The sequence below is a fragment of the Magallana gigas genome, chromosome 4, assembly GCF_963853765.1.
Source record: "Magallana gigas chromosome 4, xbMagGiga1.1, whole genome shotgun sequence".
NCBI classification, from domain to species: domain Eukaryota; kingdom Metazoa; phylum Mollusca; class Bivalvia; order Ostreida; family Ostreidae; genus Magallana; species Magallana gigas.
In genome coordinates, this window is record NC_088856.1 from 41,676,560 (window position 1) to 41,690,196 (window position 13,637).

At 32.9% G+C, this 13,637-nt stretch overlaps 1 long non-coding RNA gene across 1 annotated transcript; it reads left to right on the forward strand.

Moving 5' to 3' along the window:
* The first annotated feature begins 466 nt into the window (after positions 1-466).
* LOC136274842 (uncharacterized) lies at positions 467-12,321 on the forward strand. Its single transcript, XR_010713267.1, has 3 exons — positions 467-487; positions 11,195-11,309; positions 12,187-12,321. It is a non-coding gene; the product is annotated as an uncharacterized lncRNA (long non-coding RNA).
* The last annotated feature ends 1,316 nt before the right edge of the window (positions 12,322-13,637 follow it).

Genomic DNA, 13,637 nt, shown 5'->3' on the forward strand with positions numbered 1-13,637 from the left:
GGACTAAATGTTATCAGCGGTGTTAGTTTGTGCTTAGGTCCAAACACTGTTTCACTTTCGGTTTGCCTTAGTAACTGCATAGGAGAGTTGATTTAAAATCAACTCCCAAAAATTAAATGCCTCTAAATGAGTGAAGCCGCTAGGAAGGTAGCGATTGTTGAAGAAGAAAAAGTTGAATTGCAGCTTCTGTGCGTGTGCTTTTGCGACCATGAGACTGTTGCATAACTTTTATTTATAGAATCTTGCAACGTTTCATTTTCATTGTATGTTTTACCATGTTTGTATCGGGCCTCCTCCTTCTACAAATATTTCCTTTATTACGTCGCTAAAAACATAAATAATCACAATCTATTTATTTCTTATTTTATTCAATGTTTGTAAACAATATATATTTTTATATTAAGTACTAGTCTAAGAGAGAAATTATACTGATTTATTTTCTAATTTGACTTTTTATTAATGACAGGTAATCTATGGAGGCCAAACGGTGAGTCTTTTAGAATGATAATTTAGAATATTATTACTTTTCATTTTATTGAAATTGAACATCTCCTCACTTTTTCCTTAGAGATAAAGTATTTGAATCAGTATTGTAAATACGGTACTATGTTTGACATACCGGATGTATTTATTTTGATTGGGACTATGTAATACCACGCCGTATGTATTCAATTAAATTAACTTTTTGCACTTAAAACATTTTAAAGAGTCTTCTGCCCTTTAAGAAAATTAAATAAAATCATTTACTGAAATTATTTATTATAAATTATGCATTATTTTAGCATATTCGAAGAAAGGGAAAGCTTTTGCAACTGTTTACAAAGAGAAATTACTTGTTCTAAAAAGATATATCTAAAAACGCATTTTTCCCATAGACTTCAATGGTAACTTCAGTATATGATAAATTTGTTAATATTATTATTTTTTTCAATTTCTGTAATTAATTTTTATTATTTTATAAACCCTTTAAAATCACACTAAAAGTTTAGTGATTACACTTGCAATCTATTAGATATGAAATATGATAGTTATGGATGGACTACCTTAATCTCTACAATAATCCAACCTTCTAGTGATAAGCGCTGGCGATTATCATTCTGACGTCATGAAAAAGTTCACACAGAACTGACCGTTTTCGCTACTCTTTAGGTTAATATAAGGAAGTATAGTTTCAGATGTAAAAATACAAAATTAAACGTTCTTGCTATTCTTGCTATTCTGTAAGTTCATATACGAACACATATTAAAGTTGAAATATTGCGGAATGGATTCTTAACCATCATCTATAAAACTATTAAAGCGATCAGTAACTGACATGATCGGCCTTAACAACTGGCCGTCTCATGTTTCTCAAGACTTAAAACATTTTGTTACAATTGTAACCGGGTCTTGATGCAGGATGGCTTATGAATACCACGTCGATTTGAGGTTTCGATTCTTTTTTATTACAATTGTTTGGATATTATAGAACAATAAAAACATCAGGATATCACCCTAGAACAACACATACATGAACATATAAGCACACAGCAGAGACAATACAAACACAAATTTTGCAAAGACATTCACACATGTAACATATTTTTACTATTATATATATATATTTATATACATTGTAATTACATGTTTCAGCAAAAAGCAACGACTTGATAATTTATTTTAAACAATATTTCTGATTGGTTGAATATATTTACCGTTATTGATATAATTTAAACTATTCATAACAATGAAAGAACCATATAGTTACCAATTTATGGAACTGAGTGCAGGTCCTTCTTGACCAGTCTACTGCATTACATATCATGAATGGATGATCACCATATATGACCTGTATATCGTATATTTACTTAAAATTTGCATTCTGAACAATTTAATGAATAAAACGTATTCTTGTTGCTTTTGATAATAATCCATTACACAGTTACACACATAAAGTTTATTAAAAAAAATTCATTCTCAAACTCATACCATTTTAAACAGATTTAATCTTTTTTTACTTATATCCTTAACATATACTTTCGCAATTACCTATTACAGTGAAAAAGATAATTACTTACAAATCTAAGATTGAAACTTATCGTAAGCCTTGAAGTTGACAATTTCACACCCGTATTCAATCCTCATCAAGTCTTGTAGAATTAATTACAAAACCAGATCACAAAAGAAATGCTCCCGCCACCTTCAGCAGTGACCAATACTGACCAATCAATGCATAAAATAATATAAATGGAATCTTCCAAAACCATTTCTTAGCAGTATATATTGAGACTAAGCCATAATTTTAAAAGGGGTGATTAAGCTTATTCAACACATATTTTTTATAGTGCAGCGCAAAGAATAAGATATTGCATATTTAGTGAATGAATGAAATGTGAATCAAAATACCTTGATACTATATAAACTAAAAGTAAAAGACACACTACTACAAACTCTCACCAGTGAGAAACGTCTACTGGTATTTAAAAATAATTGACAATTTGTTTATTAAATTTGAATGCAATTGAGTACTGTATATACAAGGAAATATTCGCCCCCGTTTAATTATCGCCCTTTTCGCCCTCCTTGTCAGAGGGCGAATTTAAGACTGCAAATTCTACGTTGCAAATAATATCTGTGTGAACACAACTGCATCTGGACGAATGCAAGACGGGGCGAAATCGCTTGCATGTGTAAATGGGCGAAAATTACATAGAGCGAAACAACCGGTATTCAGTTAAATGAACTTTTCTTCTACACGACTTGTCACTTCTAACATCTGTCTCAAAATGTGTAAATCATCAGTTCGCCTGATATCAATTTGGTATAACTGATAATCGGCTAATCTCCTCGGCGGGCGTTTTACTCAAACATATTTTCTCACTGTATTTTCAGTATTCTTTTCCAACTCACCCGATCTAGCTAGGCTCAAAGCCATCTCCCTCCTCAATTTTGTATTGCGCGGTAATCGTTTCTGGCTGAGTTGCCTCTTTTTTACAGTTGTTTTTCTCGAACCCTCTATGGGAGTTCTTTTCTGTACCGGTAAAGCCAACGAAATTTCATTCGCTGACTAAGTTGACTCATTTTGATCTGCAGCCTCATTTTATTGATCTATTTATGGGTTTTTTCTTGTTATAATATATGTGTCGTTGATCTTGGCTTTAGAATGGGTCTCTTTTCCTCATAATCTGGGTCAATACATTGGATTACGGTGTACGGTTCCTTTCTTCCCTGTTGCATTTTGTCTTTGCACCACATAGACTGGTACATGTAGGTCTTTTTTATCATAGTGCCTTGTTTTGACCTTGAGCTATTTGTTACTTCTCTGGCCAGGTTGTAAGCTGTTTTAATTCTTGTCGCAAGTCTTCAATATACTTTGCAAAGGATTTCCTTTTTGTTGATTCCGAATGCAACGTGAATTGACAAGGTTCTTTCCAGTACTCTCGTGCCTTGTGCTGTTTCAGACCTGAACCATTCTTGGAAGAGTTCCAAACATATGAAGTAAAGTTCTATAGAATGTTACACACATATCATTACCCATGGGATGGTAAGGGGTGGTTCTCGATTTCTTTATCGCTGTAAAGTTACTTAGTTCTCTGGTGATATTGCCGTCAAAATTCGCACCCTGATCACTAAGTACCCGCCTTGAATACCATAATTGGTTATGACACTGTTGTAAAAGGCATCTGCTGTTGTTTTATCTGGTCACAGCAACAGCAAACCCAGAAAAATGATCTGTAATAATCAGTATTTGCTGGTAGCTTCCTTTTGATGGCTCAAATATCAGGAAGTTCATGCACACCACATCATGGGGGTATGCTGTCTGGATGAGCATAAGATGTGCTCGCTGGTTAGTTGGAACCTTCCTCAGCAGACATATATGGCAGTTCGTGGTCTATCTATCAAAGTAACAATTCATACCATTTCAGCAGAATATATCACGAACCAGGGATTGTGAATCTTCAGATAAAATCTCTACAAAAAAATCTCTTACTGAATAGATTAAAATATTACTTTCATACATTTGTCTGAAATGTAATACATGACATTAGTTTGTTAAGTCAATCTGCATGAGAGTTCTTAAATCCAGGTTTGTATTGATTTTCTAAATCAAAATTAGCAAATGAAACCAGCCACCTGTGGCATGCGGAATCTTATTTGGCTGATTGCCTTGGGTGCAGTTTTATATCAGTTGTTAGGTGATGTGAAGCAAGTCATCAGTTAAGCAATTTGAATCCACAAACTTAATCAGAGCGAAATTACCCGGTCTCAACCTTGAGTTATTAGCGCTCAAATAGCCTGTTTGTTACAATTCAAGGATTATATGTGTGAACATCAAATGGAAGACAAAAGGCATAAATGTATTGCAAAATAAACAATTAATAAATAAATAAACAAAATTTGAGGGCATCATACATGTACCGACCTCTATGAGTGTTATGGTGCAGAAATATTCTTAGTTAAACAAGTCAGATCATACGACTTTCGTCATATGTCTTGTAAATTTGTCGATTAAAATAAAAACAACAAACGTTTGATGCATGCATAGTACAGAGAATCAGAAGTGCATGCATATGCATGTTTGTTTAATAAGAGTATTATGCTGGTGTGCTGTTTTCTCAGATTTAAGGTCTAGAAAATGTTTAAGTTAACCTAGCATTTCCAAATCGCTCAAGATAACACATTCATAAAAGAAAAACTAGAGCAAAGAAAATCGGATGTGTTTAAGTACGACTTAACAATTATTTTTTTTTCGGTACGGGTTAATTTCACTTTGAACTTTACGCTATTTTTAAAACCAAGAGCACGACATTAAAATTTCTGGAATTTTCAGTTTTTAAACCCCGATATCTCTGTATTGCATCGTCGGATTTTCAAACAATTTTCAGCGTTAGATTCAGCTTAATAAGCATTACAAATATGGCATACGTTTTTTATTTGATCGAACAATTCAAATTTTTGAGGTAAATTGACAAATGTATAAGCACAAAAAATAAAGCCTCTGTCTGGAAACCTTTTTGAGTAACACCGCGGACAAAATGACTTTTCGAAAATTTTAAAAATGACGTAACGTTAAAAAACGGACGTGATGTTGCTGTGGAAACTTCAACATCTTTGAGGTAATGTAAATTTACATGATCCCTAAAAGTTTCATGGAAATCAGTTCAAAACTGTTTTGGGTAACGAAGCTAAAAGGGAGTCAAAAAAGAAAGAAAAACAGTCGGGATCAAGAATCTGCGTTTTCATTTAATAAACTTCGTCCGACTTTCATGCACGCTTGTGTACACCGTAAGTATTGCTGTTGTGCGCCTTTAGCTTTTGAAAATTAGTAAGGAAAGACATGTGAGGCAATATATTTTACATCGTTGTTTTACAATAATTTGTAGGATTTGTTAGGATGTTAGCTTTGTATATTGTTAACATAAGAATAGATATCATTCAAAACGTACACGGGTTGAAGCTGACATGAATACGTAAAAGTCATTTGGTCGCCATATTAGTTTTAATCGCCCCTAATATGCCACTTGGGGATATATACCGGTCGAGTAGGTTACCTTCGGTTTTTTTTCGATCAAAGCATTCAGGTTGCACGGACTTCTAAATTCATAAACTACACATTGTAGTAAAATTTGTGTAAGAACGAGCTATTAAAGAAACTCTAAATCAATGAAACATAAAATAGATATATTCTTTGAAAGAATGAAAGAATTTTCAATGTAACCGTATCATTTTGAGTGCATAACGTCTGCATATTTTAACTCCGGCGGCAATTCCTCCAACACAGTATTCGTAAATGATAGTGAAATCCAAGAAAGTAACAACGTAACGTCGTAACCATCGGTTTCTAAAAAAGCGATTTCGTATATTAAATCCATGCTGTCATTGCACGATCTGCCACAGTGTGTGGTTTGCGCATGTGCGATGTTATAACAGACACAGGAAAACGGTCAACAGCTATTGAAGATTTTTGAAATATGTTTACATGTATCAGTCTTGTTTTTTTCGTTCATTGGATATCCATAACTAGTGCAGTAGTTGTCGGTGAAGCATGAATATTGCTATTGGCCTTATATAGGGGTGTGTTACGACTACATAACAATAGAACTCGACAACTAATATGGCGGTATTCGGATATATAAGAGAAATAATCCGTATATATGAACTAGAGACGAGCTCGTTGCAAGCAACGATTAGGTTTTCCGTCGTAGCTGCGTCATACTTGTGACGTATTACAAAAAATTGATAGCTGACCATAGTACAATATTAGATGTGTAAACACTGAGAAACAAAGTATTATATATCTGTGACCGCGTAGATTGGTAATAGAGAATTCGTCTGGATCTGCATCGGTCGTGTGCAGTACGAACCGGGTGAGGGAATGTTGGCGTAAAGTGTATAAGGTATAATGTTGTGGCGCGCTGTGGGCCGTAAGCTAAAACGAAGGGTAGGTTTGCCGTATTCCCAAAGGTACACCAGACCAGTATACAGTTCCAGAGAAATAAACAGGCAATTGATGCAAGATTCCACATTATTGGACGAGACTCAACGATGGCAACATTATAACAATTTAACAGACAGACATGTTACAAACAATTCGGATATGGCCAGTAGTGGCCTCCGGACTCAAGACTCTGGGAGAGTCGGACGTGGCCGGGGCTGGCCGCCGTATTCCAGACTGCGCATTGACAATTGTACATAACTATTTATAAGAATCTTAACAATGAGTATAAATTGACAGGTAATGAAATTAAGTAAGCTGAGTGAAAGGTTCACAGATATAAAATAATTTAATAAACTCAGTGAGTCTTTCATGTCCAAGAAATGAAAATCTGATAATTGCACAATGATGTTTTAAGAGATTAACAGTCCTTGAGACATGACACTCTGTCTCTTTGAAATCACATATAAAGTCTGAAAAGTGTCGATCACTAAATAAAAAAGTAACTTTGTAAGATATAAACTGTGAGAAAAAATTACGAATTTTACAACTAAAATCAAAAAAAAAAATTATAATTGAACAGTGCATTTTGCACGATGATACTACATGTACATGTTTATAAGCAAATACAGATCTTAACACGTTGTCTCTAGTTTGATTCGTCGCATTTTATTCACAGAGTGGGACTGTGGTTATGCCCGGTACGAAGGTAAAAAGACCATTGGCAAACGTTTTACACGCATTTTTATCGAACGCAAGCGCCAATGAATCTCTAAGTATATATGCGGAGATCCTGGAAATTTTACAAGGGGTTTTGAAGAATAATTTTGTATTTCGATGAGGGGGAACATGCGCGGATCAGACAATTTTTCCGAAGTGGGGGTTGAAAGGTCAGACGGTTATTTGAGTTTATCAAGGGATGTCCGAGGCATATTTGGTAAGTTTATAATGTACACGTAATTGAAAGAAATTTCGCGGGGGGGGGGGGGGGGGGGTCTGGAACCCTTCCCCTTCTAGATCCGCGCACGGAGAAGACCGATGCCGGTAATTTTACTATAATTTTCACCATTTTTATTTAAATATTCATGTTCATAATTATCAGAAAACCAATATAACCTTTCAAAGCAGTTAAAACTTAAGATACGAACCATTTAGTCTCGGTGAGTATTGCGTCCGCGTACGAAAATAATGGCAATTTTCAAGAAATTCCGATGGACGATCTGTGTCCTAGGTCGTCCATCCGATTCTTTTTCTGACTAAAAGCTACAGACCTGCAGTTAGAGATTGTCAAACTCTTATTGATTATGTCAATTTGTTTGTCTCAAAGAATCATTTTTTAAATCAATAAGGTTTTACCTTAAAAAAAAGAAAGAAATCGGGCACAATTTTCAATGTTAGCATTTTACAATTTTATGGTCAAATAAAATATCAAGAAACAACTCTTCATTGCTTTATCCGAAATATTGCATGAAAAAATTTCCATTGCACTTTTTAAATTACAATAGGATATTCAAAATGAACTTGGATTAACCGCTAACAAACAGGCATAAAGAGAGACTGAGAACCAATTTCTTCTCTTTTTTTTTTACATCAAAAGAAATTCAAAAATAAATCAAAATATATTTTTTCTTTGTATGCGTTAATGAAAATGTAGATCAGCAAGGGGTTCTTTGTCGTGCAAACACCTACTTACATATATAATGTAACAGATTGTTAAACGGGTCTACAACGATGACAAATATCGAAAAGGCAATATTGTGGGTGAAGGATGAATGTGTAGTTTGTTTTTTAAGTTTATTTTTGATACATGTAATTATATTTATCTGGATCGGTTATGTTTGTTCGTTTGTTTTGTTTATTAAAGAGGGGAATAAAGAAATGAGTAATTTCCAAGCACGTAGCATCGTTTTTGAAAGTGGGGGGGGGGGGATGGGGCAAACTCATCCAACAAATCTTGACAAGCAAAAAAAGATTTTTTTTTTAAAAGAATTTTCCAAAATTTTTAAAATTTCACTCATAATATCATGATTTTCATACCATTTTTTTTACATGCTACAAAAAAAGGGGGGGCAACTCCATGATAATTCAATTTTTTATGTAAATTTTAAAAAAAATAGTTGCTGCGAGAAAAAGTGGGGAGAGGACATCTTTATGTCATATAACATGTGAAACTGATTTCATTCCACCCACAAGCTTGAAATAATGAAATAATTTTAATGAAAACAATATAAATAGACGTCATAAATCCCATATCAAACGACATATTACCACTTGATTCTGCGCGTCTTTTTAATGAATTTATAAACAGCGGCAAATTCTAAAATGTATTTTTAAAGTTAATGTTAGCTGCAAGTCTGTAGACCTTGTATGGAAAATTTCGGATGGTAGTCAATTTTTCCGGGATACAGACCGAGCGGTACATATGCAGTTAAGGTAACTAAGAATGATTCCAATAAAATACTTTGATGAGTAATGCAAGCTTTTAAGAAAGCAATACTTATATTTGTTTAAAATATAACACCCAAATACTTCGTCTTACATTCGCTATTTGTAGAACAAGCAGAACCAGTATCAGTCTGACCGGCCTCACCATATACATTGTTGGAATTTAATTGTCCTAGCATTGCATTGCTCTACATGTACACAATTTCTTATAAAAATTAAACACTTAAAGTGTTCATCTATATGGCTACACATAACGTACACGCGTGATTCAAAATAACCAACACGGAATACGGTAAAGAATTCAGTCATTGATTCTACATTTTATAGAACTTGTAAAAAAACACATTGCGGGTCTGATTGTTTTTTGATATGTCAATCTATCAATATACAGTTTGTTAATTATTTTCGATTGCTAAGACTACAGCGTATTTGATGAACATTGAACAACATTTTTTCCATGCCACTTTTTTCCATGGAAGATAGCGAATGTATACAAGTATAAAGCATTTACAAAATTTATTTAATTACCTCTTTAGAATTGTGTATGGAATAAATAATTTATACGTTGCTGCTGAAGGTTGTTTGGTATTTTCGTTTGTAGATGTTTTGCAAGTAAAAAACCTGAAACGCGGGGCAAGTCATAATTAATATCCCTGATAACCGTAACTTAAAACTAGCGGCTTTGGATTCAAATATTATCGTATACGAATATTAAGTTCACTTTTAAAAACCATCTCCACGATGATAATTATATTATATCCATCGCAAATCAGTATTTCTTTTTTTGCTTTAAAAGAATTGTTCTATCGGGAGCAATCCCGCGTTCGTTTAAATTACCAGCGTACATTTGTCATGTCAGTAATACACATCGTGCTTTATAAGACGGCCGTGTATACGTATTGTAGAAAAGTTGAGTTTAATTATCATGCATTGGAACCATTTTATTAACACATCTCCCAGTACTGAAACAATTCAAAATGTCTCTGTTACAGTAACACAGTGGGGCGACGCGTTAAACGTGTACGTCCAGCTCTACAAGCACATGCACTATCGTCTAGGCGACGGCCTGAATACAGCTAGCGACTCTCCTATCGATCGGTTACCTGAGTCTCGTAATGCATCTAAATGTAGACAGGGGCACAGTTATGAAACAAACAACAAAAATAAGGTCAAAGAGGTTCATCTATATGAAATGAAAATGTACATATGACTAAAAACATCTGGGAATTTTATGTGGAATTATTTTTGCGCACTACATGTATCAGTTAGTGCATTACAAGAAGCCCTTTCATAACCTCATAAACGTGCGCACCCCCACAAAAATGGACCGAACTGACAACAATTGTTTCTGCAAATACTGACTATAAATTACGAAAACATTAAATTGAATACTATAAAAGGATTCAAAATTAATTTCTTTACAACTTTGCTTCAATAATGCATTAGAAATGTTTATTCCTTTTTAAGTTATTGACAAGAAACTTTGGACGCCTCTAACTCCCTAATTATAAGGGCAAGCCCTTTTTTCGGCATACCGAATGAAAGGTCTGAGTAAGACCAAGAACTTTTAAAATACATGTTATAACAAATTTTTATCAGGTAGAAAACTAACACGGATAATACGCAAATTTTTTTGATTTTTTTTTCTTACCTTTGTTTCAACATCTATACCACCCCTTTTATTTGCATTTATATAATAAATAAAATATATCTCGCACAAATTCAATGTATTAGCTTCCAAACCAGCCCATCTTTGAGACTCTGCTAGTCATCGTTAAAGCTAAACCTCCTGGACAAAAGAAGTCGTTAAATTTTACTAAAAGGGGAATAACTCAAAACCGGATAGGGATTTTTCTCAACTCAAATAAGCAATGACAACATCACGCAGCATGTTAACAGTCCTGAAAATTTCAAAACAATCGGTGAACAAACGAGCGAGATATTAAGGATCAAAGTTGGCGTCTAGAAGAAAAAAAAATAATAAGAAATTTGAAAATTTTTCAGAATAATAGTTAGGTTTTCCGCTCCCAGCGGAAAACCTTAATTAAAGTCAGCCTTAAATATACGCCCAGTTTTTTTTATTTGATAATACGATCTCTTCTATGATCAAAGTATAAAATATAAAAAATGGTGTACTCCTTCTATATGAAACAGCATTTTGCTTTGAATGTCCCAAGGTCCTGTGATATTTCAGAAACAAATGCACGCTAGACCATGATGTAGTTGAAATTTTTCAGAATGAATGTAAAGAATTCGTGAAGTTCTGTAGAAAATGTCTATTTCACACACTAGTCTGTTTTATCAAAAATTAATACATGTTTCATATTATTGCAGAGTAAAAATGATCAACCAGGGGGCAGTAGATTAAAGTGGCTAAAAGTTTGGACCAAAGATCAAATACACAAGAAAGCCGTCGGTTCTGCATGTTATAATGAATTAGTGGAGAAAGGTTTGTAATGAACATTTCACGAAACTTTAAATATAAATTTAATAACTTTTGTGACGATTAGTTTTTATTTGTATTATTTATACGTTCATAAGCATACTCTGTTATTTTTATTTTTTTTGAAATTACAAATTACATCGAGTGCATAGAAATAAAATCAGAAAATATCAAGGTACAAGGTAAAATAATGTTTATCGTTTAAACTTTCAATCACAAAAATCACAACTTACATTTTACAAACTGATCATATATCTCCAAATATTAAGAATGGTTTTAGGGGGAAGCGAGAATTTGTATTTTGTAAAATTTAATTAACATATTAATGTCTCTCTCTCTCTCTCTCTCTCTCTCTCTCTCTCTCTCTCTGAAAATTCTTTGTTCTGTGATGTTACTTGATAATTGTCAAATGGTACTTAGTTGACTATTGTTCAAGGTAAAACAAATTAATGTTCATTAAATCTGATTGTTAATTTAAAAAAAAAGCATTTACGATATGACAAACAATTAAAAATGTGTACATACCTATTCTACTCTGACATACTGTTTGGATTAGAAAAAAAACAACATTAGTCATTGACAGCATTTCAAATTTCAAAACAGAAACAGTAATCTATAAACAGCACATGGAGGTCGCACCTAACATATCTTTATCATATTTTTTCATAGCATACAAACACTTAAGGTCAGTAAGGGTCTTGCTGTAACTTTCTATGGAAATATACCCTATATTAGTGTACATGTAACTGTTTGCAGAAATACGTCGCGTCGTTCAAGTCCATGAAAGGCAGGACAAAGTTATCAAGCCTACTGTAACTACCATATAGAGTAAGCTTGATAACTGTTTGGAATAAACCTAATGGCCATATATGCTTCTTTACAGCCAAGACAAAGTTCAACATCGGGAAGGATATTAAATTAGTGTTGATGGACGATGGGACTGAGGTAGATGAGGAGTACTTTGAGGAAGTCCCTTGCAACACAATATTAATGATCCTTAAAACAGGCGAGGTGTGGGGAAAAGGCAAGTAATTAATATATCTATGATTGCATTTTATTGCAGTATATTTATATAGTGTTGCATATTACAAATGATAAAAAATAACAAAGTAAAAATCACAGGTTAATAATTTATCATTATTATACTCTACTAAACACATCATAATTGTATACATTTGTATTTGTAAGCAAAGTTACCATATTATATTTGATTTGCTCTTGGTAATGGACATTAGAATTTTAAGACTTTAAAAATTACAATGTATATGTTTGCACTAAGGTTTTTTTTTTATTTCTGATACTTTTGATGGTTGCATGTATCATGTAAAAGCTTATATAATTACAGTTGATCAACATAAGTCGTTTATGTGTTAGACATTTTTGTAATTTGATTTGATTTGTATGATTGCATATATATATATATATATATATATATATATATATATATATATATATATATATATATATATATATATATATATATATATATATATAATCCAAAAAGAGTGAAAGGTGATATCACAAAGTATAAAAAATCAAAAAAGAAATAGAAAATGAACAGTTCCAACATTTCTATTCACTAGCGCTTTCTGGATTAACATCCTTCTTCAGGTGACGATTATAGATTTATATATATATATATATATATATATATATATATATATATATAAAGCACGGATAAATTCACTTTTGTTGGAGCTCCATCTTCCGCCCTTACCGAGGCTTGAACTCATAACCTCTGGAACCCATTCTCCTAGCAGTGAGCGGCCACCGCACTCCAAGACAAAAATCTTGCTTTCGATGATGAACGAAACCTAGCGCGCTGGCCGTTATATATATATATATATATATATATATATATATATATATATATATATATATATATATATATATATATATATATGGATACGATTTTCTTGAGAACTGCATTACACAATATTATATGACTATGAATTAATCCTGTTATATACGGGCCTTTATTATATAATGTTTGGCATAGGAAATTCTCGCAAAATTTTTGACATATTTATAAACAGGATCTATTCGATTGCAATGTCCAGATATTTTGTATACGACTCCATAAATCTGATTTTCATCATGGCAAGTGTTGCAATGTGGGCGATGAGCCTCTTGTGGCTCCTTGGACATTGCACGTTTTCCAATCAAATTCGCATTACAATGAGTAGTTTTTATTCACGTTTATTTTATCATTACTACATTCAAATAGAATTTTATTATCAACGTCAATAATAAGTCAGAAAACAAGATGTTGAGAGTTCAGGAAATCATGTGTTCATTATAATGTTGATTTTATCCTATCTAGAGACGATTAAT